The 25511-nt window shown below is 46.2% G+C and overlaps 1 protein-coding gene and 1 long non-coding RNA gene across 6 annotated transcripts in view; both read left to right on the forward strand.

Annotated features, from left to right (window-relative positions):
* Positions 1–25511, forward strand: part of SHISA9 (shisa family member 9) — a 288046-nt gene that overhangs the window by 82573 nt on the left and 179962 nt on the right. The window lies entirely within an intron of this gene.
* Positions 22337–25511, forward strand: part of LOC140638462 (uncharacterized) — a 66408-nt gene continuing 63233 nt past the window's right edge. For all 4 annotated transcript variants that reach the window (XR_012035485.1, XR_012035486.1, XR_012035487.1 and 1 more), the window contains exons 1-3: positions 22337–22539; positions 22623–22696; positions 23229–23273. This is a non-coding gene — a long non-coding RNA (uncharacterized lncRNA). The remainder of the gene's footprint in view (positions 22540–22622; positions 22697–23228; positions 23274–25511) is intronic.

A 25511-nucleotide genomic window follows, 5' to 3' on the forward strand; every position in this document is an offset into this window, starting at 1 on the left:
CTGAGCTTTAGTTTCCTTGGGTTAAGATACCTAGATCAGGTATGGGGATGAGATAAAACAACATGCTCAATAAAAGATAATTTGATATTCATTCAACAACTAATTATCAAGCATCTACTCTGTGCACTGCGTCCAATGCTAGTGTCTTGCTGGTGGGCAAAGTAGATACAGCCCCTGCCCGCATGCAGTTTACCATGCAGCAGAGGGGCAGACATCAAGCTGATAATAACCCACTTTCAATTTTTCAACTTTCAATAATTTCAATTTGTAACAAATGTAGGGTTCTTCAAAGAGTTTATATGAAGAGCCTGTTTAGCCCAGATGATCCCTTGCCTTTCTGAGCGAGGTATGTTATGCTGAGATCTGCAAGGTGAATAGGAGGAAGCTCAGTATGCAAGAAGAGTGGGGGCTCCAGGTGGAGGGAATGACATCTGGGATGGCATCCAGGGGGAGGGAATGACTGGGACACAGAAAAGAATTTGGCAAGGTAGGGGTGGGGGCTGAAGATAGGCCAGTGTGGCTGCAGCATGAGTGAGGATGGAAGGAGGAAGAAATGAAGCTATGTACCCCAGGCTAAAAATATCCCTGGGCAAGAGAGGTAGTGGGGGCCCTAGAGGTCAGGATAGGGAATTTGGACTTTTCCTGAAAGCAATGGGACGACATTGGAGCATTCAATATGAGCTGATCAACACTGTAAATAGAACATCCTGGTTTCTTATGGAAAACAGATTGGAGGGGGCATGGAAGGCAGGGAGGTAGTTGGAAGGCTGTGTGACACCCAGTTGAGAGATGACAGTAACTTGGACCAGGGTGGGGGCAATGGTCATGGAAAGAAGTTGATGGATTTAGGATAGATTTCAGAGATCATGGAGGCCTGTGTCATTGTTTGGCAAATTTTCCCCTCTCCTCCCTACCATTGGAAGAAAGTACTTCCTCGCTCCACTGATGTTGTGCTTGGCTGGATGACATGCTTCAGTGAATGGAATATGGGCAGAAATGACAGTATGGTCTGAGAAAAGGCTCTATGAGGACTTATTTCTGTCTACCAGGCTCTTGTGGTCTCTTGATTCGCTGTGATACTGTAAAGCCTGATTGGTGGTGGTGGTGGTAGTGCCCCATTACCCTGGTTCTAGAATAAGAGGACTTGTGGTAAAGAATTGCACTTGATCTCCATCTTGAGAATAAGCCCAGCAGAGTCAGGCAGAGGTCCATTTGACTCACTGTGGTCTCCAACCACTAAGATTTTGGAGTTGTGTGTTCCTGCAGGGAAAACTGACCCTTATGGAGGTAGAACAGGTATGATCAGTAGATCATGGTCAGAGATTCGATATCATGGGTAGGGAAAACACAGATGCCAAGGGTGATGCCCTCATTTCTGGTATAGGCAGCTGGATATGGATGATGATGCCATTTACTATGAAGATCAAGTGTTCAGTTTTGTTATTGTTAACTTGAGATAACTGTAAGATGCCAAGTAGAGATATCAAGCCTACAGATGGACATATATGTGTGGGATCACAAGAGAGTTCTGGGTTAGAGATAGACTTTTTTCTTTTCCTACAAACATCTAAACAAGGGTCAAAGTCATAGGAGTGGATAAAGATCATTTGGGCCAGTGTTTCCTGAACCTTGGTGTGTGCCCAAATCTCTTAAGGATGCTTGCTGAGAAAGCAGGTGTCTTGGCCGCACACATGGAGATTCCAACTCATTAGGCATTGGATAGGATCCAGATTATTGAATTTTTAAGAAACCTCCCCAGGTGATCCTAGAGTAGGGGATCTGTGGACTGTACTTTGAGAAACACTGGCCCGAGGAGGGATATCTCAAATCTCAACTAGAATGTCTTTCAAATATTCATCTGGCATTCAGCCCAGCAAAAACAATGTGCTCAGTTTCTGAATTTAATCCTGCTCTTTACTGCTCCTCCACTTGCTCCTCCACCTTGCCACCACCAGAGCTCCTAAACCTCAGAGGATTTCTCAGAGTAGTCATATGAAAGAAGGGCTCAAAGAGAAGATGTTTGCGTTCATTTCTGTTTATTTATTTATAGAGAAAAGTCTACCATTAGATGATCTAATAAGCACTTTAATTAGGCAGTTTTATCATGTTTATTCATTTAAGTGATGCCTTTGCTGAGCTGCTTGAGGTTGGGATCTGTGTACCCTGCGTTGCCAGTGGCTGTCCCACACTTGCTTTGCTGGCTAAGGGATGGATGGACATGCAGGAAGCGGTACCCACAGCACTCATGGTGCTTCCTGGTTTAAGTTTGGTGTTCGTGTTTCTGGTAATGCCAATTGCATAATTCTGCAGAAATTGTAGGAAGGTATAAGTAAAATCTCTTGACTCTCAGAAGGCAGATGGCTAAAATTCCTAAATGTATCCAGGACACAAAGGGATAACGCATTCCTGTCTCTCCGTATTTGTTGCCAAGAACTCAGATGATTTTTGATTAAAGTCTGAAACCAAAAGTTGCAAATTGGTGACCTAGAAGGCTGGATTTGTCTGGCAGAGATGTTTGATTTGGGCTACACCGTGGTTTTTAAATCAATTTAATTCCCAGCATTGACAAACTGGGAAGCTGCATATAAAATCCAGATTTTTTGGCTCTCTTCAAAAAATTCAGATCTGGCAGTGCTGAGCACGTTTTCCCACATAGCAACACTCAGTTGGAGGTGAGTAGCAGCTGTCCCTTTTTAATGGGGTTGTGTTCACCAGTTCATCATGAGCCCCGTCACTCCCTCCTGAGCTTGATATTCTGGCTGCATGCTAGTTACCATTTGTCATCTTTTCCAGGCCTACTTGACTTACTTCTGTTACCTACATGATGCCGAGGGCTGCTGCATTCCACACCTCAAGGGATGCCATTCCCATCACAGTCTGGAGTTGTGCAGTGTGCACTGTACAACTGTACCCAGCAGTCCTGCTAGTTCCTTTGGATCAGTGGTTCTCAACCTGGGATCCGTGAGCGCTAAGGATCTTTTGAGTTGTCTCAGGGTGGAAGGGGAGGCCCTGAGGGTGGGGCCTTTGAAGGACCTTCAATTGCTTGTCTCTACCTCAAACAGAAAAGCTTCCTTTGGGTCTGTTATTTTGGAATGCTGAATAATATTTTCATTTTGAAAAAAAAAAAAGTTTCGTGGCTAAGAAAATTTGAAAAAGATGACTGCCAAAATTAGCTTTCTATAAGGCACCCAGTGTTGAGTTCTTTGGGGATAATACCACTCAGCATGCATGTAATTGGCTTCTGCAGCCCCCCAACTGCCAAATCCTAGGCCTAGAATTTGTTTTAATCAGTATAATTTACATACAGTGAGCTGCACATAGCTTAAGTGAATAATTCAATGAGTTCTGACAGATGCATTTACTCATGTAGCCAAGTTCCCAGTCAAGATGAAGAACGCATCCATCACCCCCAAAATTCCCTCATGCCCCTTCTCAGGCCCTCTACCCATCCCCTAGAGGGAACCACTGGTCTGATTCCTTTCACCAGAGACTAGTTTTGTATGCTCCTAAATATCTGGTAAATGGAATCATAGCTTATGCTGTCCTTCGTGTTTGCTCTTACAGCTGGCCAATCCCTGAGGCCCATTGGCCAAGGCTCAGAAGGTCTTTTCTACTATTCCTTGAGTTTCCTCCCTATTCCTGAGATCACCAGGGTGAATGTATTTACCTAAGCCTTTGGTTCTGAATCTTGACTGCATCTCTAGAGTATTTAAGATTGCAATGCCCCAATGAGAAAACAAATCAGAACAGTGGTTGATTCTGGGGAGAGGAGGTATGGACCAAATGGGGAGTGGTATGAGGGAACATCCTGGGGTGAGGGTAATGTTCCATATCTTGATAAAGATTGGGGAGAGGCATTGGGATAGGCAGTGTTAAACCCATAAAATTGTGTACTTCAGACTTATGTGTTACATTCTAAATAAATCTTATCTCAAAAGATAAAAACATAAACAGATATCGAACTTCAGTTAATAGCATGTTAGGAATACTGAAGTATTCAGGGGGAGATATACTGATGTCTTCAATTTACTCTGAAATGCATAAAAACTTGTAAGGATTGATGGGTGGATAAAGGGATGGGTGGATGGGTGGATGGATAAATATGTAAGAAAGCAAGAATAGTAAAATGTTAAATGTAGAGGTTAGGTTGTGGGTAATGAGGATTCGCTGTAAAAATCTTTCAACTATGGTGTACGCTTAAAAATTTTCATAAAAAGAATTTTGGGGGAAGTCCAATGCCCAGGATCCTCCACCAGATAATACATGGATTTAACTTGCCTGGATTGGGGCCGAGTTGTCTGTACTTTCTAAAGCTCCCTGTGGTGGAAGACCACTGACCTGAATTAGGGTATAGCATTTCTGCTTTATAAAGTACCTGTTATATGCCAGGACCTCTACATACAAGGTTTCACTGAATCCTCCCAACAGCCTTGGGTGACCAGGGACGTGCCATGCCTTCATTTTCACACAGCTGCTCATTGGTACCACCAGACTTGGAAAACACTATGCTCCATATCCCTAACGTGTGACCTCTTATATGACCCTTAGCATGTGCCAGGTATGATGATAGCCTGCAGAATTTTGCTGCTCCTCCATGCAATCATCCTAGGAGTTGGTCATGATTAACCTCTAGTTTCATACGCTCCTAAATATCAAGTAAAGCAGAGGTTGACTTGCTCAGTCAGTCGTTGTTTGGTTGATAAAAACCGACATGCCAGGCTCTGTGCTAGTGGCCGGCAGTGCACTATGAGACAGTCTGCTGGTTCCTGTCTTTATCGAGTTTACACTACAGTTGGAAGATGGGCTATGCATCCAGTGCTATGCACTCTATGATGGTTGTGATCTGTGCTGTAGACATCTGGTTAGAAGGCATAGGAATCTATCTAAGAGGGACACCAGAGTGAGTCTCGGGATGAAGACACCGTAAAGAAAGCAGCCATGAGAATACACTATTTACCTGAAATCTGAAGAAATAGTTGGTCATGGCAAGGGGAGAGCATGTTCCAGGTGGAGGGAGCAGTGTGTGCAAAGACCTGGAAGTAGGCAAGGACCAGAAGGAGCCAGAAGGCCAGGCTGCTTGAAACAGGGTGAGAGACAGAGAGGGTGATGCGAGCTGGGAGTAGGGCAGCAGCTAGTGGCCAGATGCTGCAGGATCTCACACACCAACGGGGGTGATCACTGAGGAACCAGAACCAACGAGGAGTGTCAGACCTGAGACGAACATGACCCGTTTTGCTCCAGGTACCCTAAGTCAGAAAATGGCCCAGTGCAGCTTGGGACTGGCTTCTCTCTGTCCTCACTGTCTTTGTGCTTCTCCCCTCCACTGTCCCCTTAAGCACAAAGGGATGCCAAATTTTTCAAACACCAGTGTCTTTTCCAAGAATTGGTTGTGTTGGCCGTGTACAAAATCTGCTTGAAGGGCAAGGAAAATTCTCACCACACTAAGGCAGAAGGCATGAAAGCAACCTGCAAGCACCCCTAACAACAATAGGTGATAACCCAAAGTTACAATATCCATAATATTCTGTGCTGCAGGACTAATTAATGTTGGATTGGTGGTGCGCTGGCCATGCATTCTTTATGGCTTCGATTACAGAGGTGTCATGGGAGAACAATGTGTTGGGCTCCTGTAGGTAATAAAACAGGGTGGGGAGGACAGTTTGGAGGTGCTGTGCATGTTCTAGGCATTCTGCTTAATAAGTGCTCAGGTGTTGTCCAACAAAGAAGACTGAATTTCTTCCTTAAGCCCTCCTCAAAGGGGCTATAGGAAAAAGTCCAGCTTTTGACAGTTCTGGAAGGATCCCTAAAGCCCAACTTGTCCATTTTAAAGAGACCCAAAGGGGAAATGTTATGCAGTCAAGGCTCAACAGGGAACCTGTGGTAGTTCAGGAGTAGGAAGCCAGGTTGCTTGAACAGGTCAATGTGTTAAATACCTGGAAAGTCAGGGCGAAAGACATGATCAATGGTGAGGCTGGTGGGCTGGGCTGGGTTGGACTAGTTAATGCTTTTTTTGGGGGCGGGTGGCTAAGGTGAGATTTTGATTTTATTCTAGAGCCATGGGAACCCACTGGAAAGCTTGAAGCAAGTGGATTGACTTGACCAGATTTACATTTCATATAGATATCTCTTGACGCTTGGCCTAAGGTGGATTGGCGCAGTCATCTGGGTGGCCAATGATGGTGATGGAGCCTAGGGTGGGATGGGAGAGATGCTGAAAGTGGATACGATTGGATGATGACCTGCTGATAGTTTAGGCATGAGGGTGGGAGAGAGAGGTTGTTGCGGATGCCTCGAAGATTTCTGGGTTGGGGCAAGAAGACCAGAGGAGGTGCCACTCCTGAGGCAGAGGTGATTGATTTGTGGAGTTGGTGGGGGAAAGGTGGCTCACTAGATTTCAGGCACTCACGAGACATCCAGACAGAGGTTTCAAGTCAGCTGTTGGATAAATGAATCTGGAGGTCATAAGAGAGATCAGTGCTGGAGATTTAAATTTAGGAGTTTTGGAAGGGCTGCAAGACAGATGAGATCAGCTGTTAAGGAAGCATAGAGGGAGAGGAAGCTGGGGCTGTGGGCTAATGACAACCAGCATTTATGAAGCACCTACTATGCACCAGGTCATCTTGGACCATACAAGCGCCATGGAGGTGGCTGCCCATTTTGCCAAAGAAGAAAATGAGGCTCAGAGAAGTGAAGTCATTTTCCCAAGGTCACACAGCTAGTAAGTGGTTGGCAGAGGTGGCATTAAATCTGGGTCTTTCTCTCTTCTAGAAAGAAAGCTCCTCCTGTTCAGTGGATCTCATGAGGGCTCTCGGACTAACTCTCGCTGGACAAAGGAGATACTTTCTCATCCCTGCATCCATCATTCAGGCCAGCAGGACCTCTTGATTGGCCTGGCCTGAGACAAGTGCCAAGCCCTGAGACTGAACACTGACCACACGGCTGGGGAGTGGGGGAGGGGAAGAGCCGTTACCCAAGGAAGGGTGAGAGGATACTGGCAGGTGGTCACTGCAAACAGACACTTCCCCCACTGGGCACCAGCATCCCAGGGACGGTTGGCTGTTTGGAAAAGCATTTCTGCCACATGGTGGCTCTTGGGTGACCTCGGCTTGTGAGTGGGGGGGGGGGGGAGGTCTGAAGCAGTGGGAGGCTCTTATTTCAGAGAGTGGAGCACAGAATGCTGGAGTCCTTTTCAATTGCAAAGTCACCCACAAAGGCATATGTCTCTCTGCAGCTCAAGCTACAGATGGGCAGTGAAGCCACACACACACACACACACACACACACACACACACACACACGCTCTGAGAGACTGATTTCAGATGAGCTTTTATTAGCTAGCATATCATCTGTGCAAAGAAGAGACTCACATTTGAGCATTTGCATCATTGGAAGGAAAGAAAAATAAGCCAGCCAGACTCTTCCTTTCCTCCCCCAAAGGAAGGGGCAAGAGTGACCCCAGCAGCCTGAGTGGGTGTGTCTGCTCTGAGCACCTGTCCTTTGGCTTGTTTTCTCCGCCCAGAATGGGTGGGAGCAAGCCACAAGCCCTTAGCAGTGACAGAGAGTCTCAGGGGAGGAGAAGGGTCCCACTCTCTGATACCCATCAGAACAGTCAGCCCATGACACTGGGTCAATATTTATTGAGCACTTTCTCTGTCTTTCCACCTGTGGCTGAGGGCAAAGACGATGCCAGTGAAACGTGGTTCAGAATTCTGTCCCCAAGGACTTTGCAAGTCATTTGGCGACTTCATTCATTCATTCATTCATTCATCAGACATTTGTATCTGTTGTCTCCATTATTGCATTGCCAACACCTTGCACATTTCCTGGTTCAGAAGAGGCACTCAATGAATATTTGTGGGATGCACAAATGAGGGAAGAAATGAGGAACTGTAGGAGACCCCTAATGAAGGGAACGGGAACCTGCCTTTATTAGGGGGCTCAGAGCCCTGTCACTGCATCTGAGGTACCTTGTCCAGCCTGCTCAGCTGCACCTCATGTTTGACTTCACTGGCCACTCTCCAATCTTTGAAACTCACCCCTCCCTTGCTTTCACGAAAGCACTACTTTCTCCTCTGCTTCCCTTCTTTCCACCTCTCAGCCCATCCAGCTCAGGCTACTCTTTTTCCACCAACCTCTACCTGTAGGTGTCTTTAGCTCTTTTTATCACCTTCCATACCTTCTGCACACCTGCTGACTCAGGGCCATGTCCATGATGAGGAGCACTACCTGCCTCCATTCCATCATTCAATCAATAGAGATCTTCGGGGAACTATTCATGTGCCAGGCTCTTCTAGATGCTGGAGACAAAATGGTGAACAACTCAGATCAAGTTCTTGCCCTTAGAGAATGTCTGTCTTCCACTCTAAACTCTCTCTTGAACACTAGACTCATATAGCCGGATGTATTTGACATTCGATTAGACATCTCTCCCATAGACCAGCCCATCTTACTGTGTGATGGATCTCAGCAGATGGATCTTCCCACCACCTAGTTCCCCAAACCAGAGAAGGGGGCCCCCACCCTAGACTCCACCTTATTTCCATACCCCCTATACCCAAAAGGTCCCTAATCCAGTCGTTCCCACATCTGGCACATCTTCTATATCAGCCTCTTGTCCTCCACCCTCCCTACACAAGTGCTCTATAGCTCTGGCTTATATTTATTGCTGCGGCCACCATATTGGTCTCCCTGTCTTTGTTCTTGCCTCCTCCCAGCTTATATCCTAGCTGCTGCCAGAAGGATCTAAGATCCCAATCACATCATGTGTTTCCATTGCTGAAAACCTTGAGGGCCTCACATTGCCTTAGGATGAGAACCCAAGCTTTTAAACATGGCTTGGGGCCCATCAGGGCCCATGATGACTTGCCCCCTCTGGTTGCTTCCCCAGCCTCAGCTCTCCCTGGCTCAGGCAGATCTGCCTGTAGTTCCTCAAGCCTGAACCTCCAACCCTTTGCTCCAGCCTATCTTCTCTGTTGCTATTTCTTACAACCCTGCATAGAACTGGCCTCTGCTACCTTCAAGCCCCTCTTGTGCATTGTGACCTACCACTGCTCCTGCAATTCTTATCACACATGATTATTTCATCATCTTTCTTTTTTAAATCCCACAACAAAGGAAGGAACAGTGCCTTAGTTTTGTCAGTACCTGGCACTTGTAGGCGACCATCCTGACACTATTGAATGTGAATGGGGCGGGATGGAAGTTGATGCTGTAGAAAGTACTGGTAGATAGATGATAATTAAAAATATATATTAAATAAGGATTGGCCTTGGAGGATTAAGAGCCCAGCCTCCTTGCTCCTTGGGTGCAGCAACCATGAGATAATTTTTACACCCTCTCCCAGAGGTCCCCAGTTGTGAATGTGTACCACTTACGTCAATGGTAACCTGCTCCTTAACGTACCCTTCCTCATATCACATCCTCATTCTTCTACAGAATTTCCTGGGATGATCATCTCAAATAGAGCCCAAAATCTTTGTCTCGATGATGTCTGCTTCTGCAGAACCCAACCAAGATAGTGACTTAAGAAATGTTTGATGACTGACCAAACAAATGCAATGCAATGGCTATAAAATATCCATCAAACAGTAAGTGAGCCACACAAAACAGCCTAGAAGCAACAATCAACAGTTCCAAAGCTTTCTTTTTTTTTAAGATTTTATTTATTTATTCATGAAAGACACACACAGAGAGGCAGAGACATAAGTAGAGAGAGAAGCAGGCTCCCTACAGGGAGCCTGATGTGGGACTTGATCTCAGGACCCACGGATCACGACCTGAGCCAAAGGCAGATGCTCAACCACTGAACCACCCAGGTGTTCCAGTTCCAAAGCTTTCTAAGCCAGGGACGAAGGACCCCAGTGTAGATGGGGAGTGATAAAAGCTAACACTGAATGGGCATTTACTCTGTCTCAGGCTCTCTTCTAAGGCTGTGCATCTGTGTGTATTTTTTTTCCTCATTTAAATGTCACAACAAGTCATGGTAGTTCTATTTTCACCCTGCTTTACACATGAGAAAAACTAGGGCACAGAGGGGTTTGGCCCAAGACTTCCCAGCTGTAGGTGGAGGAGCTGGGAGTCTGCTCTGAACAGTCTGGTTTCCAGCTGGATTCTAAACCACAGTGCCTGGAATTGGTGATGAGATTTGATCTGGGTCCTGAGTGCCTGGAAGGGAACGAGCAGGACATCTAGAAGGCAGGTCAGCAGGAGCAAAGGCAAGGTGAGAATGCACATGCCTTGCTCAAGGTCATATGCCTCGGGGGGAGTCTTTATTTGTAGGAAGGTCTGCATTTTTTGCAACTCTCTCATTACCTCCTCCGTTTTTCCCGTCCCCCAGATTATTTTCAGCACTGGAGGATGTGGGGAAGGCTGGAGGGCCAAAAGCTGGAATCAGAAATCTCCGAGGAGACTGGCCGCAGACACAGTTTTACTCATTTGTAGTCAGGGTTTGCAAGAGTCTCAAACACACACGGGAACTTATATTCAAAATCACAGGATCCCAGAGTGGCATATCCAAGGTGGCAAACTCAAATGCCTGTAAAGGCCAGGCAGGCGGTCAAGGCCAACAGTGGAGTGTCCTGATGTCAGATGCTAAATGCAGCCTATGTCTGACCCAGAGGAGGCAGGCAATACCCTGGTGCAGCCCGTCATTGCCTGCTGGGAGTGGGGGCTCAGCATGGCTGGTTTTCCCCTTCAATAAAAAAGAAAAGAAAGAAGCTGGAAATCCAATTTTTATTTATTTATTTAAAGATTTTATTTATTTATTCATGAGACACACACACACACACAGAGAGAGAGAGAGAGAGAGAGAGAGGCAGAGACACAGGCAGAGGGAGAAGCAGGCTCCATGCAGGGAGCCTGACATGGAACTCGATCCTGGGTCTCCAGGATCATGCCCTGGTCTGAAGGTGGCGCTAAACCCCTGAGCCACCCGGGCTGCCTGAAATCCAATTTTTAAAAGATGAAACATCTCAAACGCTAAATATTGGCAGTAAGTTAATTTGAAAGACACACTTTTCAGGCTGACATTGATGAGGTCAAAGAAAATGTCTTAGTGGGTTAGGTTCGACCCACAAGCTCCCATGTTAAGACCTCCTATAAAAGGGGTACCTGGGTGGCTCAGTTGGTTGAGTATCTGACTCTTGATTTCAGCTCAGGTCATGATTTCAGGGTCATTAAGATCGAATCCCATGTTGGGCTCTGTGCTGAGCGTGGAGCTTGCTTGGGATTATGTCTCTCTCTCTCTGCCCCTCCTCCTTGCGCAGTCTCTCTCTCTCTCTCTCTCTTAAAAAAAAAAAAAAGACCTCCTACTGAAGATACTGTAGACAATAGAATATTGTACTGAGATCAACAGATACCTGGATTTAGAGCATCTTAGGTTCAGAATCATTAGTGTTATAGATTCTCAAACTTAAAACTCTTCTAGATACTTGGCACATTGAGTCAGTAGAATAACAGAATTTTAGCTGCGACTGCGGGTACACAGAATCACAGCTAGAAAATCAGAATCATTAACATGATAGGTTTTCGGAGTCTGAACTTTTATTTGTTAACCTTTAAAATCTCACAGTCCAGCATTATTGGAATCAGATGCCTTCTACGTTAAGCATCTGGCCTTTCACATGTTTAAAGTCATTAAAGATATTTAGTTAAATAAGTATACTTGCTAAATCTCTGCCTGAATGAATCTTTCTCCCCCATGATATTCTCATTCATGTCTTCCAAAAATATTTTTATTGAGCACCCAATATAGGCATCAGTGAACCAAGAGAGACAAAGTGCCTGCCATAATGCAGCTTGAATCCTTGCACAGGGGGGCAGGTGGGAAACACATACACAAGATGATTTTAGACAATGATCATTTCCAAGGAGAGATGAAACAGAATAATTGTATAGAAAGGGGCTTGGTGGGATGAAAACATGGGTATCAAGGGTGGCCCTCTCTGAGAAGGTGGCCTTTGAGAGGAGACTCGAATGATGAGAGGAGTTAGCTGTGGGAAGATGGGGGGGGAGAAAGAGGGTTCTGGGTAGGGGGAATAGTAAGTGCAAAGGCCCTGAGGTAGGGACAGGCTCGTGTCATTGAGGTGCAGGAAGAACACCAGTGTGGCCACAGCACAGCGAGTGGGAGGGAAAGTGGGGGTTGGTGAGGTCAGATTGCTGGGCAGGAGTGTGGCCTCTTTTCAATTCAAATAAATAATGAAACGCTTTCAGCACATCTGTGTTTAAACCACTGTCCACTCTGCATCACACGTAAGTGCTTGCTAGGGTTTGTGGATGCAGAATCCAGGTCACAGAGAATGAGGTGGGGGTTAGCACTGCTCTTGGCCATGGTGTCCTACAAGGATCCACAGTCATTCTTCCACAGTGCTCTTGCAGGCAGCCCCTTGCCCATCATCACTGCTTTATGACATCCCCGCTTCTCTGGTCCTGCAGTCCTGTATCTCTATCAGCAGCGGCCAGACAGGGAGGAGAGACAAGTTTCAGAAGGGTGTGTGAGAGCTGTCATAGCCTCTATGCCTGCTATCTCCATGGTACCCAGGCAGGGGGACAATCTAATTAGGCTATTTTCAGCATCCCGGAGGGAGGGGGAGTGGAGGGAGACAGGGAGAAGGGGACCTGCCTCTCCTGCTGCCTGTCTCTCCCCCCACCACTCCCTCTCTGAAGTTATTATTGATTAAACAGTCAGGGGCCAGGGAGGCAGGACCTTTCTGTGCTCCATGCTGGGATCAGAGGAGGCTTTCGGGCAATGCGGTGGGCCTTGTAAACTGCATCAGGGACCCCAGGGGCTGGCGGGCTCCCAGGCCCCCATTACTAATGAGCTCTGAAGCTTACAGCTTTGACCAGAAACACATCCCCTGCAGGCTGTTTGTCCTCTGTTGGGGCTGGCTGCCACTAGCTTCCTCTGGCACGATGGGCCCAGAGATGAGGATGTGGGCAGCCCTTTGCTTCTTAGCCCGGCCCGTGTCAGCCTTCAAGGCTCTTGCCTGTGATATTCAGAGCCTTGGAAGGGAGCCAGGCTCTCATCTGCCTGGAACACATGGCCAGTGGCTTCTGGAAGTGACTCACGGGCTGTAGACTCAGTGGAAACCTACTGGCCTCTTAAGTTCTGAGTGGCCAGGGATCACATTCAGTGTCCCAGTGTCTAGCACTTCCAGGTGCTAAACATTGATTCACCAAATATCCCGCTATGGGACTATGAGAAGTCTGCCTCTAAAGCGTTTTCTTTAACTCACAAGACACCACTTTTCACATCTGCCCATTTGCAACTGCATTGTTCAAACTTGGCCCAAATCGGCTGGTTCTGGATGTTAATATGGTCAAATCAGGTTGCAAAATAAAGCCATTACTGTATGTAGGGAGCTGTACTAGGGGAGTCCCAGGCATTGTCTTAGCCCCTCAGAACAACTCGGTGAAGTAGTAGATATTTTTATTAGCCCCATTCCACAGGTGAGAAAATGGAGGCATGGAGCGGGTCAAGGAAGATGCCCACGATAACATAGCTGGTGTCTGATTTGGGATTAAAACCCAGGTTGGCCCAACTCCAGCGCCAGCTTTCCAAGGTAACAGATTTAAATGGATTCGTGGCTTCAGGACTCAAAGGAGTCTTTAACAGATTAATGTGAGTTGTGAGTCTCAAAGAGGGGATATTTCCTGAAGTCATTTGACCCTTCCCTGTTTTACTTTCAGGACACACTTGTTAACATCTTCTGACAGCAGTTTGGGAAGGGCTGCTAGGAGGTAATTAAACAGAGCAAGTGATAACGTCCTTAATTAATCCAATTCACTCTCTTTCATTTGTGCTTATTTCCTTATATTGGCAATAGCTCCAACAGGAGGTCTTTAACAATCAAATCCCTGGTTATTCCTTGTGACTACGGAAAGAGCATGAACACCAGAAGAGGCATTTTCAGAGAGAAACTCCTCTTGGGTTACTGCTTTGCGCCAGTCTGAGATGTGATGCTGTCTGTCATAGCACAGGGGTGGCATGAATTCTGAACCAGGGTTATGGCTGTTACACACACACACATACTTTTACACACTCACACATGCCCCAGTGAATCAGAGCTTACCTCAGGACTCTGCCCTTTTGTTACAGAGTCACAGGACTTCCAAGACATCCTGATATTTTTCCATTGGTATATTCCTTTCTGCCCATTAGTAACTTACTTGGTGTGTGATGGTGCTCCGATGGCAGGGTCTCCCTCCTATGCCTTCTACTTCTCCCTTCAGTGTCTAGTGGAGGGTTGGACATGCAGAAGCTCTCAATAAATGCCTGGTTGGTGGATCTTCTTCATTCCTCAGCATCGCTATCAGCATCATCAAAGCTATACCTATGTTTGATTGTCTTCTGTGAGTGGACATTGGGCCTCATGCTTGATAGCCCAGAGTCCATATACTGCAGCCCATCCATAAAACTCAGCTGGCTGCCTGTGTTTTGTAAGTATTTGTAATCAGAACACAGCCATGCCCACCCATGTAGGCATTGTCTGGGGCTGCTTTTGTGCTGCAGTGGTGGAGGTGAGTAGTTTAGGCAAAGCCTAAAATGTTTACTATCTGGCCCTTTGCAGAAAATATTTGCCGTGCCCTGCTTTATACACACACAGTCTCTTTTAATTCTCATGACAACCTTAAAAGGAAATCTTCCCATTTCACAGATGAAAAGATCAAGGTTCAGGTCTAAAGGTTAAACAATTTGCTCAGATGTTAAGATCCAGGGTTTAGACTCAGGTCTGTGTGTCCAAAGCCAAATCTCTTTCCTTTGCCCTGTGTTCCCCACCAAGAACAGTTTGAATTGTTTCACCTTTACTTTTGAATCAGGTTTTCTGAGCATCTGGGGTTGGTTCTATTGGGGGCTAAGGGGGGCCAGTGCCAATCTGAAATCACCCAACAAGGCAGGCAGGATGCCTGGGTAGTTTGAGCTGGTGGGGACTGTTCCCCTCTGCTTAGATACACAGATTCCCTCCTAGAGATCAAAGATGTCTGGAGCAGCAGATTCATCAACACGTTTGAAGTCTGGTGCCAATTTCACAAAGACAAATTAATTTCTTTAGCTTCCCAGCCTCTGATGGCTTCAATGCTCGCAGTGCTTTCATCTGGAAAGTCTTCCAGTATTTCTCTACGCCATGGGCTCTGAGAGCTATCTAAATCATCAGTGACTTATCCACGCAGGGGAGGAGGGCTGGCTAGTAAAGCTCAGTTCACAAGCATAAGCCCAAGTGGTCGGCTGTGTATGGGTGGCAGCGAGGGCAGAGAATTTTTGAGTCTCTGGGAAGAATACTCGGATGAGCTCATCTCCCAGTTGTTGGCGGAGTTTTTACCACTTACATTTGTGTTAGGCAAATCCTGCAAGCCTAACAACCCAACCCAAACTTAGCACATTTTGTTTTGTTTACTTCACTCGGACCTATGGCTATCTTTATGTTAGGGCGTGACAAATGCATTACATCATGTGTTAAAGGAATGGGCTTTGTGGAAAGCACCAAGTGACAGGAAGTCAAGACCATCTTGCTAAGAGTGGGGGGTATGTTGTCTCTGTACTCTGTAGGTACTTTTCAGGGACATTGAAAAACACAGTTGCCAAGAAAGGCAGTCTTGACCTAGTGAGCTTGCCCTGGGATTGGGGATTTCAAAGTACACGGTGAGGGGAAGAGCAGGTGCCTATGAATGCTCTCCTGAAGGGATGGGTTTTGGGATTCTGTGCAAGGTGCTCTGCTGTGCATTTTCTTTACATAATAGCTACATAAACAGTCTTCTGTGTTGGATTCATTATGCCCATTTTGTTAGAAAAAAAGAAAAGAAAAGAAACTGAAACTCAAAGTAGTTAAGCAAGTTGCTGTGAGTCTCATAGCTACTGGCTAAGCGAGGATTCCCATTTAGATCCATCTTCTGGAAAGTTTCTGAAAATAATGGTATCATCATCATCATCATCATCAACAGCATCTGCCATAGTTAGTGGTATTGAGTGCCAGCATGTGCCAGATGCCGTGGTAAGCGCTGTCCATGAATGATTTCATTTAATCCTCATGATAACCTCATGAGGTAGGTTATACATTATTCCCATGATACAGATAAGAGAAACTGAGGCTCAGGGCAGTTAAGTAACTGGCTCAAGGCTCCCCAGCTTGTAAATAACTGGAGACAGCCCTTGAGTGCCTCCCAAGTGAGACCAGTGCTGCCTTCCACTCAAGTCACACCAATTCATATGTTTAACCTGGGGTATCTTTCCTTAGGGGCCGTCTCATCCAAATCCCATACAATAGACGATTCACTGGGACTTCAGGAAACCCCCTCATGCCCATCTTCCTTCTCAAAGGAGATTTTTGACCACCTAAAGAAGGATCTAGACTTTGCCTTCTTCTAAATACCAACCAAGACTATTTACTCCTTCATAGCCCTACGTTGTTCCCCACTGAGGGGTAGCTCAGAGCCTCAACACTCTGCTGGACAGAGGCAGCCACAGCTGGACCCTCATGCAGCCCACCCTTAATGCCCATCATGGAAACATTCACCATTGGCAGATGTCAGCATGGGGAGGGTTGTTGAGGTATTGCTGGCCTGTCTTCCTCTTATCATTCATTCCTGCACCCAAAGCCTTAGCCCTGAATCTGGCAAGAGGGGTCTGGGATCTGATCTACAATTTGATTTAGTCTCTGGCCAGTTGACTCCACCCCTGGGGGGAAGCCATTGACAATGGTCAGTTGAGACTGGTTTCTTGGCATTTCTTGTTTCCTTCCTGGTCTTTTCTCTTGTTTTCTCTGGTCCTCATATTGCCCTCCCTTCTAGCATTTGCCTGGCACCCACATCCTCTACCTCCAGGGTCGTCCTTTATAAGCTATGCGTCAAGCAAGGGGTGGGGGGCGGGGAAGAGGAGAGCGGAGGGTTCCAAGGGAATGGAGGCAATTATAAGCCCAGGAGGGGCACTGAAGCTTGTATTTCCAAAATAGAAATCTGTTTAAAAACACTTACCGATTCCCAGTCACCTGTCAGCTGTGGTTCTACAATTTATTTTATTTTTTAATTTTTAACAAGATTTTATTTATTTATTTATTTATTTATTTATTTATTTATTTATTTATTTATTTATGAGAGACAGAGAGAGGCAAGGACATATGCAGAGGGAGAAGCAGGCTCCCTGTGGGGAGCCTGATTCGGAACTCAATCTCAGGACCCGAGATCATGCCCTGAGCCAGAGGCAGATGCTCAACCACTGAGTCACCTGGGCATCCCTGTGGTTCTACAATTTAAATGTGCCTAACTATTGCCTTATGAGTTGGTAAAAATGCAGAGTACCAGGCTCCACTGTCAGAGGTCCTGATTTGGTAGATGTGGGCTATCTGTATTGGCAAGAGCCTCTGGGATTCCCTGCTGATGGTCCAGGAACTGAGCTTTGACCTACAGCACAAAATCCAAATGAGCTTTGACCTACAGCACAAAGTCCAAACTCCTCAGTATATGTGTGTCATAGTCTGCTTGGGCTACAATTATGAAATACTATAGACTATAGGCTTAAACAAAAGAAATTTTTCTTCTCACAGTTTTGGAGGCTGGACATCCAAGGTCACGGATCTGGCTGACCCAGTTTTTGGTGAGATCTCTCTTGCTGGCTTGCAGATGGTGCCTTCTTGCTGTGCTTTCCTCCTGGCCTTTCCTTGGTGTGTGTGCAAGGAGGGATGGAAGGAGGGAGGGAGGGAGAAGGAGAGGGAGAGGGAAGAAAAAAGGGACAGGGAGGAGAGAGAGAGAGAGAGAGGGAGAGAGGGGGACAGGGAGAGAGGGAGAGACGGGGAGAGGGAGAGAGAGAGAACTGGTATCTCTTTTTATAAAGACACTAATCCTATTGGATCAAGGCCCCACCTATATGACCTCACTTAACCTTAATTACTTCTATTCCAAACACAGTTGCACTAGGTCGTTAGGGCTTCAAAATAGGAGTTTTTTTTTTGGGAGGGGGGACACACACATTCAGTCCATGAATATTGCATTCAAGGCTCTTTTTTAAAAAGTGAATTTGTTTTTAATTTTTTAATTTTTACTTTTTTAGAGAGCAAGTGCATATATATGAGTGGGGGTGGGGGAGTGCAGAGGGAGAAAACAATCTTTTTTTAAAAAAATATTTTATTTATTTATACATGAGAGACACAGAGATAGAGAGGCAGAGACACAGACATAGGGAGAAGCAGGTTCCTTGCAGGGAGCCCGATGTGGGACCTGATCCCGGGACCCCAGGATCACGCCCCCAGCCAAAGGCAGCACTAAACTGCTGAGCTACCCGGGCTGCCCGAGAGAGAGAATCTTAAACAAGTTCTACACCGAGGACCAGAGCCCAATGTGGGGCTCAATCTCCTGATCCCGAGATCATGACCTGAGCTGAAATCAAGAGTCAGAGGCTTAACCAACTGAACCACCCTGGTGCCCTGCACTCAAGACTCTTTGAGACCATCCTACACATCCTTTGTGTCTCTATCGGCCTTTCCACTTTGCATTGTATGGTCCACATGTACTGAACTATATTAGGCCTCCTATATTTTGGAGGGATAGGTTCCCAGACCTTTGCAGCTTTAAGTGTCAAGCATTCAGAGTGAATCTGATATATACTCCTCTTTGAAGGAATTATACACAAGGACACAAAGTCTTGGTTTTATTACTAACAGCAAACATCTGTTATCTTCCCAGTCATGGGCTTCTATGATGATTGGTGGTAGGGCAAGAAGCTCAAGCCCAGAAACCTAAATTAGAATCCTAGTCTTTGTTCTCTTGAATCTGGAAGAGTTGGGTGTGCCAAGCTGAACTGGTTCATTCAGCCTCATGGACAAGGTTGGTGGGCGGTCCTACTTTCCCCGTGACAAGGGACATGTGTGCTGGACCCTCCTTTATTTATTTTTTTTTCTTTTCTTTATTTTTTTTTTTTATTGGTGGACCCTCCTTTAGAGCAGGAGTGACTCAACCATGGATTATTTTGCCTCTCCCCATCTTCCCCCAGGGGTCTTTGGCAACATCTGGAGACGTTCTTGGTCATCGCCAGTAGGGGAGAACAGTGGCTTCGGGCAGTTAGTGAGTGAAAGCCAGGGATACTGCTTAATATCCTACAATACCCAGGCCCCTCTTTGCTCCATACATACATCACAAAGAATTTCCCAGTCCAAATAGTATTGAGAGGTTGTGAAATTCAGTTCTAGAGGTTCTTCTGAGGGTTTGTTTGCTGAGGGCATGTTTGCAAAAAGAGTTTTCCGTATTTGGAGGCTGGAAATGAAATGGGAGGGGGGCTTGCTATCCAGTCTTTACAGCTCAGTTATTTTGTCCACTGGTACATTGTGGCTCCATCAGTGTAGCTAATTCTAAACATTTGCATGAGCAACTCCTCTGCCCATGGGTCACAGGAGGACTGGGAGCTGGGACAAGGGAGAAGGGGTTGGAAAACAGTTCATTCTCTTCTTTCTGGGCAGAGGTGGCAATGGGGGGGGGGAGGCAGCATGAAGGTGCATTATAAGAGTCTGTGGCTGCCATAATAAATTACTACACACTGCATGACTTTAACACAGCAGAAACTTCTTTCCTTTTTCTTTTAAAGGTTTTATTTATTTATTTATTTATTTATTTATTTATTTATTTGAGAGAGAAAGAGAGAGAGAGAATGAGTTGGGGGTGGGGGGCTGAGGGAGAGGGAGAAGCAGGCTCTCCACTGAGCAAGGAGCATGACATGGGCCTTGATCCTAGGACACTGAGATCATGACCTGAGCTGAAGGCAGATGCTTAACCAAGTGCCCCCAGAAGCTTATCTTCTTACAGTTTGGGAGGACAAAAGTCTGAAATCAAGGTGTTGGTTGGGCCACACTGTTTCCAAAGTCTCAAAGAAGAATCCTTCTTTGTGTCTTCCAGCCTCTAGTGGCTCCAGGTGTTCCTTGACTTGTGGCTTGTGGCCAACCTCTGCCTCCATCTTCACATGACCTCTTCTTCTTTTTGTGTTGTAAATCTCCCTCTGCCTTTCCCTTAAAAGGACTCCTCTGGATTTAGAGCCCACCTGGATAATCCAGGATGATCTCATCTTGAGGTCCTTAATTGGATTACATCTGCAAAGACCATTTTTCTAAATAAGGTCACATTCACAGTTCTGGGGATTAGGACTTGGACAGTCTTTTGGAGGGGTTGTTATCTGACCTACCCCAGAATGGGATAAAACAGAAAGATGGAAGAGGATAAAAAAACACACTATGGAATATGATTTACCTCCTAAAATTCAAGGAAAGAGGCTGAGGACGGAGAAAGGAGCAGTAATAGGGCATCCACCATGCGCCAGGAACTGGGCCAAAGCTCTCCATTTCTCAGATCCGTTAATCCTCACGGATACTTGGTGGATCGGTTATCTCCATCTTAAAGATGGAAATAGAAGCTCAGAGAAAGTAAACAAGTGGCTCAAGCACATACAGAAATTGAACACAGGTCTGCTGTTTCCAGAGCCTGTGCTCTTTCTAGGATAAAGGGAGCATTTGCAGCCTCTTACTAGCAGCTGCGGGGAGAGGCCAACGCCAGAACATCTATTTTGCAACAGAGAAGCTGTCATTGCTCATCCTGGGCCTCCCCCAGCCTGGCGTTCACCTGCTTCCTTTGGCAGCCGGAACTCAGGTGCTGGACAGCCCAGCTGGCCTGGAGCCTCCTGAGGCAGGGGTATGGAGGCAGAGTTTGGCTGGTTCAGAGGCAACACCCCTTTTGGCACCCTTGCCCACTTGGCACTGCAGAAGAGCTGGTCCTGCAGATAAATATTAGAGGGTTTGGAGTCCCTACTCCCACCGGTGCTGGGATTGGAATAACTGAGGCAGAATTTTCTAAGAGAGGCTGTACAGTGTTATAGCAAGAGAAGGTTGGAGTAGACACACCTGGCTTCCAATCTCACCTTTCTCACTACTGGGCTGTGTGACCACAGGTGAGTTATTTCAGCTCTCTGAGCCTCGGCTTGCTTAACATCGAACTAAGGGTATTACTGACCACCCTTGTGCAGAAAACATCTCGAATCCTGCTGCACAACGGATTCTTCAAATCCCTGGGTTGGCTGAAGTTTCCTGAGATGCTTGCCCTCTGCATGGCCAGGTCTCTGCTTAACTCCGCAGTTGTAAAGCTAGGACCTCTTTGTCAGGTACCTTCTGTCAAATGCAAATGTGGTGTGTATCATTGCTGGCAGATCAAAAGAGGTTATTAAAACTCTGCCTTTTGTTTCTTATAAAAGGAAACTTAAACCTCAGCACTGAGCATGCAACTCAGAAATTCCACTCCTTGGTGTTTACCCAAGAGAACTGAAAATTACATCCACACAAAGCCATCTACACTAATATTCATAGAAGCTTTATTCAGAATAGCCCCAGACTGGAAACAACCCAGACGTCCGACAGGAGAGTGAATAAACCAACTGTGGTACATCCACACAATGGAATGATTCTCATCAATAAAAAGGAATGAATATTAATACATGCAAAAAAACATGGTTGAGTCTCAAAAACATTCTGTGCAGTGAGAGAAGCATACTGTACGATTCTATTTATGCTCGGATGCTCGGAGGGTAAAACTATAGTCATGGAGAGTGGATCAGTGCTTGCCTGGCGGGGTGGGGATGGAGTAACGGACTTCAAACAGGTGGGAGAGACCTTCCTGAGGTCTCTTTCTTCATTGTCATGATGGTCACCTTACTGTACACGTGATGGGGTTGGTGGAATTGTACTGCTTTGAACATGGGTGCATTTTATTATATGCAAATTATATATGATATATAAGTCATATGTAATATACAATAATATATAACATTATAAATTATATAATATATAATAATATATATTATTATATATTATATAATAACTATATAACTGACAGTTCCTGTATATTATAAATCATATATAGTGTATAATAATATATAATCATATAAGTCATATATAAAATATATTATATATAATATACAATAATATATAATATTATAAATTATATATAATAATATATTACATATAATTATATTATATATATACAGCTAATATATAATAATATATACATACATAAACCTCAATAGAGTCTCTTTTTCTAAAAATCTGCCTCTGTCTCTGGGCACTGTGCATCTCTACGCGCCTTCATGGTCAGACTGCCTCTCCCCCAGGTGCTAACAGGTATGGTCCCTACTGGTCCAAGCCCCCACCCCAAGGAGAAGAGAGCTTCTTATAATTTAAAATTAGAGCGTGGATTGTTATTGGGCTAGCTGTGTCATGTGACCCTTTCCGCTGAACCAATCACTGTCCAGGGGATGGTAATGGCATTCCCGGATTGGTCAGGCCTGGATCACGTGCCAGATCCGGGAAGTGGGGTCAGGCCTTTAGACCTACCGCGTGAGCGTGCGGGAGCGGCCAGTGGAGGCGGAGGTGGTGGCAGAAGGAGGAGGAGCCCGTGGGCTGCGTGGACCTGGCCCGGCTGTGACCTTCCTGGGTACCTGTCTCTCTTTCTGACCCCAACATCCTCCGGAATTAGAGAGATCTGCCTCTGCTTCGTGTCTGGCGTGGCTGCCGCCGGTGTGAGGTAGTAGAAGGACAGGGGCGTTGACGTGGGTTCGAGGCTTGGCGCGGCTTCCCCGTGACCCCGTGACCCCGTGCGGTTTACAGGACTTCTCTAGGAATCCGCTAACGTACCTCTGAGGCAAGCGGAAGGGCCAGCCCTCCCGCCCCGCGACCCCGCAGTGAGTATTAAGTGAGATCATTCACATCGGGCGTTGGCAGAACTCCGGGCACACCGTTCAGCCTTTAATGTCCTCCAGTATTACTGCTTCTGCCCGTTCAGATTTCTTTTAAGAACTGACAGTTCCTGTTTACGATCGGGGGTAGCACGTCTCGGGACCCTGCCAGGTGCCCCGGGCACTCCCGTCGCCCTACACACGGATGGCATCCTTGCTACAGGCACCTGCCACTCATCCTGCCCGAGCGCCTTCTCCGGGTGCTCTTCGCGCATGCGCGGTGGGCTACAAGTGCTGAGCCCTCCGCCGGCCAGGGGTACCAGCCTTCTCATCTTCTCCTGGGTGGGACGACTCAGGGCCACATTCGACTGCATCTGGCAGCGCTTCCGCTTCCCCATCCCCCACTACAGGGCTGAGCCTCTGATTCCTGGTAGTAAGACGCCCTTTCACAGGGGATTAGCTTTCGCCCCTTTCTTTAACCACCCAGTCAGTGCTTTCCTCCCTAACTAGACAATTTGCATCCAAACATTCTTTCAAGGGCCTGCATCTGATGGGAACCCAACCTGAGATCCAGACCCTCTGAGTGAGTTGAAACATCCTGTTTTTTTTTTTTCTTGCTTGTTTTGTTTTGTTTTTAAAATCTATTTATTTATGATAGAGAGAGAGAGAGAGAGAGGCAGAGACACAGGAGGGAGAGCAGACTCCATGCCGGGAGCCCGACATGGGACTCCATCTTGGGTCTCCAGGATCAGGTCCTGGGCTGAAGGTGGTGCTAAACTGCTGAGCCACCCAGGGATCCCTCCTGTTGGTTTTTTGCTCTTGGCTGGCATCACTCATTGGTCTGGTGTTACAGTGTGGGGTACTTACCCCCTGCAGGCCAGGGGTGTTGACTGGCAGCTCTTTGAGGGCCTGCTGAATAAAATATCATAGAAAAGAATTAATTATTCCTTAATAAATGCAGTTTGCTGGATAGGAAAACCCGATAAAAACATTTATAGAGAGAAATGCAGTGGGAGCCATGAATCCCCAAAGGCCCCTGTGTGGCAAAAAGAGAGGGAGTCACTGACAGGGGAGTTCTCAGTAAATATTGGTTGAGTGATTGATTAGCCTGGCACCTTGCATTGGCTATTACTCAGTGTCAGAATAATGAGCTGTGGGTTTGTGTGCAGCCAAGTGACTTTGCAGAACCGCAAGGTTTGGAAGGCTGAGCACATACCTCCAGGCCACTCCTGTAGCTCTGTTGTGTTGACAGAGAGGATCTCGTTTGAGAAAACAATGGCTAAATCAAGTGCCACTGCGCGCCTTGGTTACAGTAGGTCTTATTCTAGGCATATTGGAAATGACTTTTCCTTGGGGTCCACAGCCTCAGATTTTTTTTGAAAAAGAGATTGTATTTATTTGTTCATGAGAGACACAGAAAGAGAGAGGCAGAGACAGAGGCAGAGGGAGAAGCCAGGTCCATGAAGGAAACCTGATGCAGGACTCGATTTCCCCTGGGCCAAAGGCAGACGCTCAACTGCTGAGCCACTCAGGGGTCCCCGCAGTCTCAGATTTTAATCCTTCTCTTGCCAACTGTCTCCCTGAGTAACCTCGGTGAGTCCCTGGCTCTCTCTGGCCCTCAGTTTCTTCCTCTGTCAAATGGAGTGCTTTGGGTGAAGAGGCCCCAGGGTGTATTGTGAGCTGTATGAGTGCTATTGTCTTGTCAAGGGTGTATTCAGCCACTGGACCTTTTCTGTGATGTGAGTTGGTAGCAAATGGACCCTGACCCATTTTACAGATGGAATAACTGAGACAGACTGAGCCTTATCTTGCAGTCACTACATACTGTGCCGAGTTTTTAAAATTTCAGTGCAGAGACTTGTGTAATTCCTGAGACCTGACAGCCAAGGGTCGGGCAGCTTAGACATGTATCAAAGGAAATAGTGGTGTTTAGGTGAAGCATGCCAGTAGGGAAAGCATGTGAGTGCTACAGACTGATAAATATGGGTTTGGATTGTAGTTTAGCCACCTCGCTGGTTCTCTGAATCTCAGTGTCTTCACTTTTAAAATGGGAGAAATCATATTTATGTTACAAGTTAAGATTTAGGCTCCCATGAGCTAGTTCTGTTACAACACTCATCCTCCCCTCCCCCCACCCCCAACAAGAATCTGTTCCAGTGCGGTTAATCTATTAGGAGAACAGTTCGAATATTGTGTGGGTTTCACATTTGCTTACGTGCAGTTTTATCAGTGAGAAACAATAGGCGCGTGAAGATAACTGCCAGACTCAACCAAACTGAGCCACGTAGAATGGTGCAAAATGCACCCATGCACACCCCTCAGATGAACTGAGAGCCCTATGCATCCACACTTGGTGTTAAAACTTTCCATTTGATTTTGGATAGCCAAGTGTCAATCCTACCCTTTCCCAACTCATACTGCAGCCCTTCCAGCACACACCTCCACAAGCCAATTTCAGGTCTTTCCCAAGGTAAATTGGCATATTTATTGTCAGATGCATGTATTTTAAAACCACTATGTATAAATGGTGCTACCATTTAGGTTCCTGTTTTGTTTTGTTTTGTTTTTTTCTAAATGTGTCACTGGTGAACTTTCTGAGTGTTTAACCCCAACCTCACTTCCCCATAAGCTCTGTGATTTTTGTTGCATGATTTTGCATGGCGCAGTGACTTTCAGGGATGCATGTGTTGTGCTAGAGCAGAACTATATACAGTGAAGTGCCTGGGGTAGTGCATAGCACAGAGTGAATGTCACAGTGTCCTCCTCACTTTTTATCCTCAGGTGCTAGAAAGTAGAAAGACACGTATTGTGAATCTTGATT

This window comes from Canis lupus, chromosome 8 (assembly GCF_048164855.1).
Source record: "Canis lupus baileyi chromosome 8, mCanLup2.hap1, whole genome shotgun sequence".
NCBI classification, from domain to species: Eukaryota; Metazoa; Chordata; class Mammalia; order Carnivora; family Canidae; genus Canis; species Canis lupus.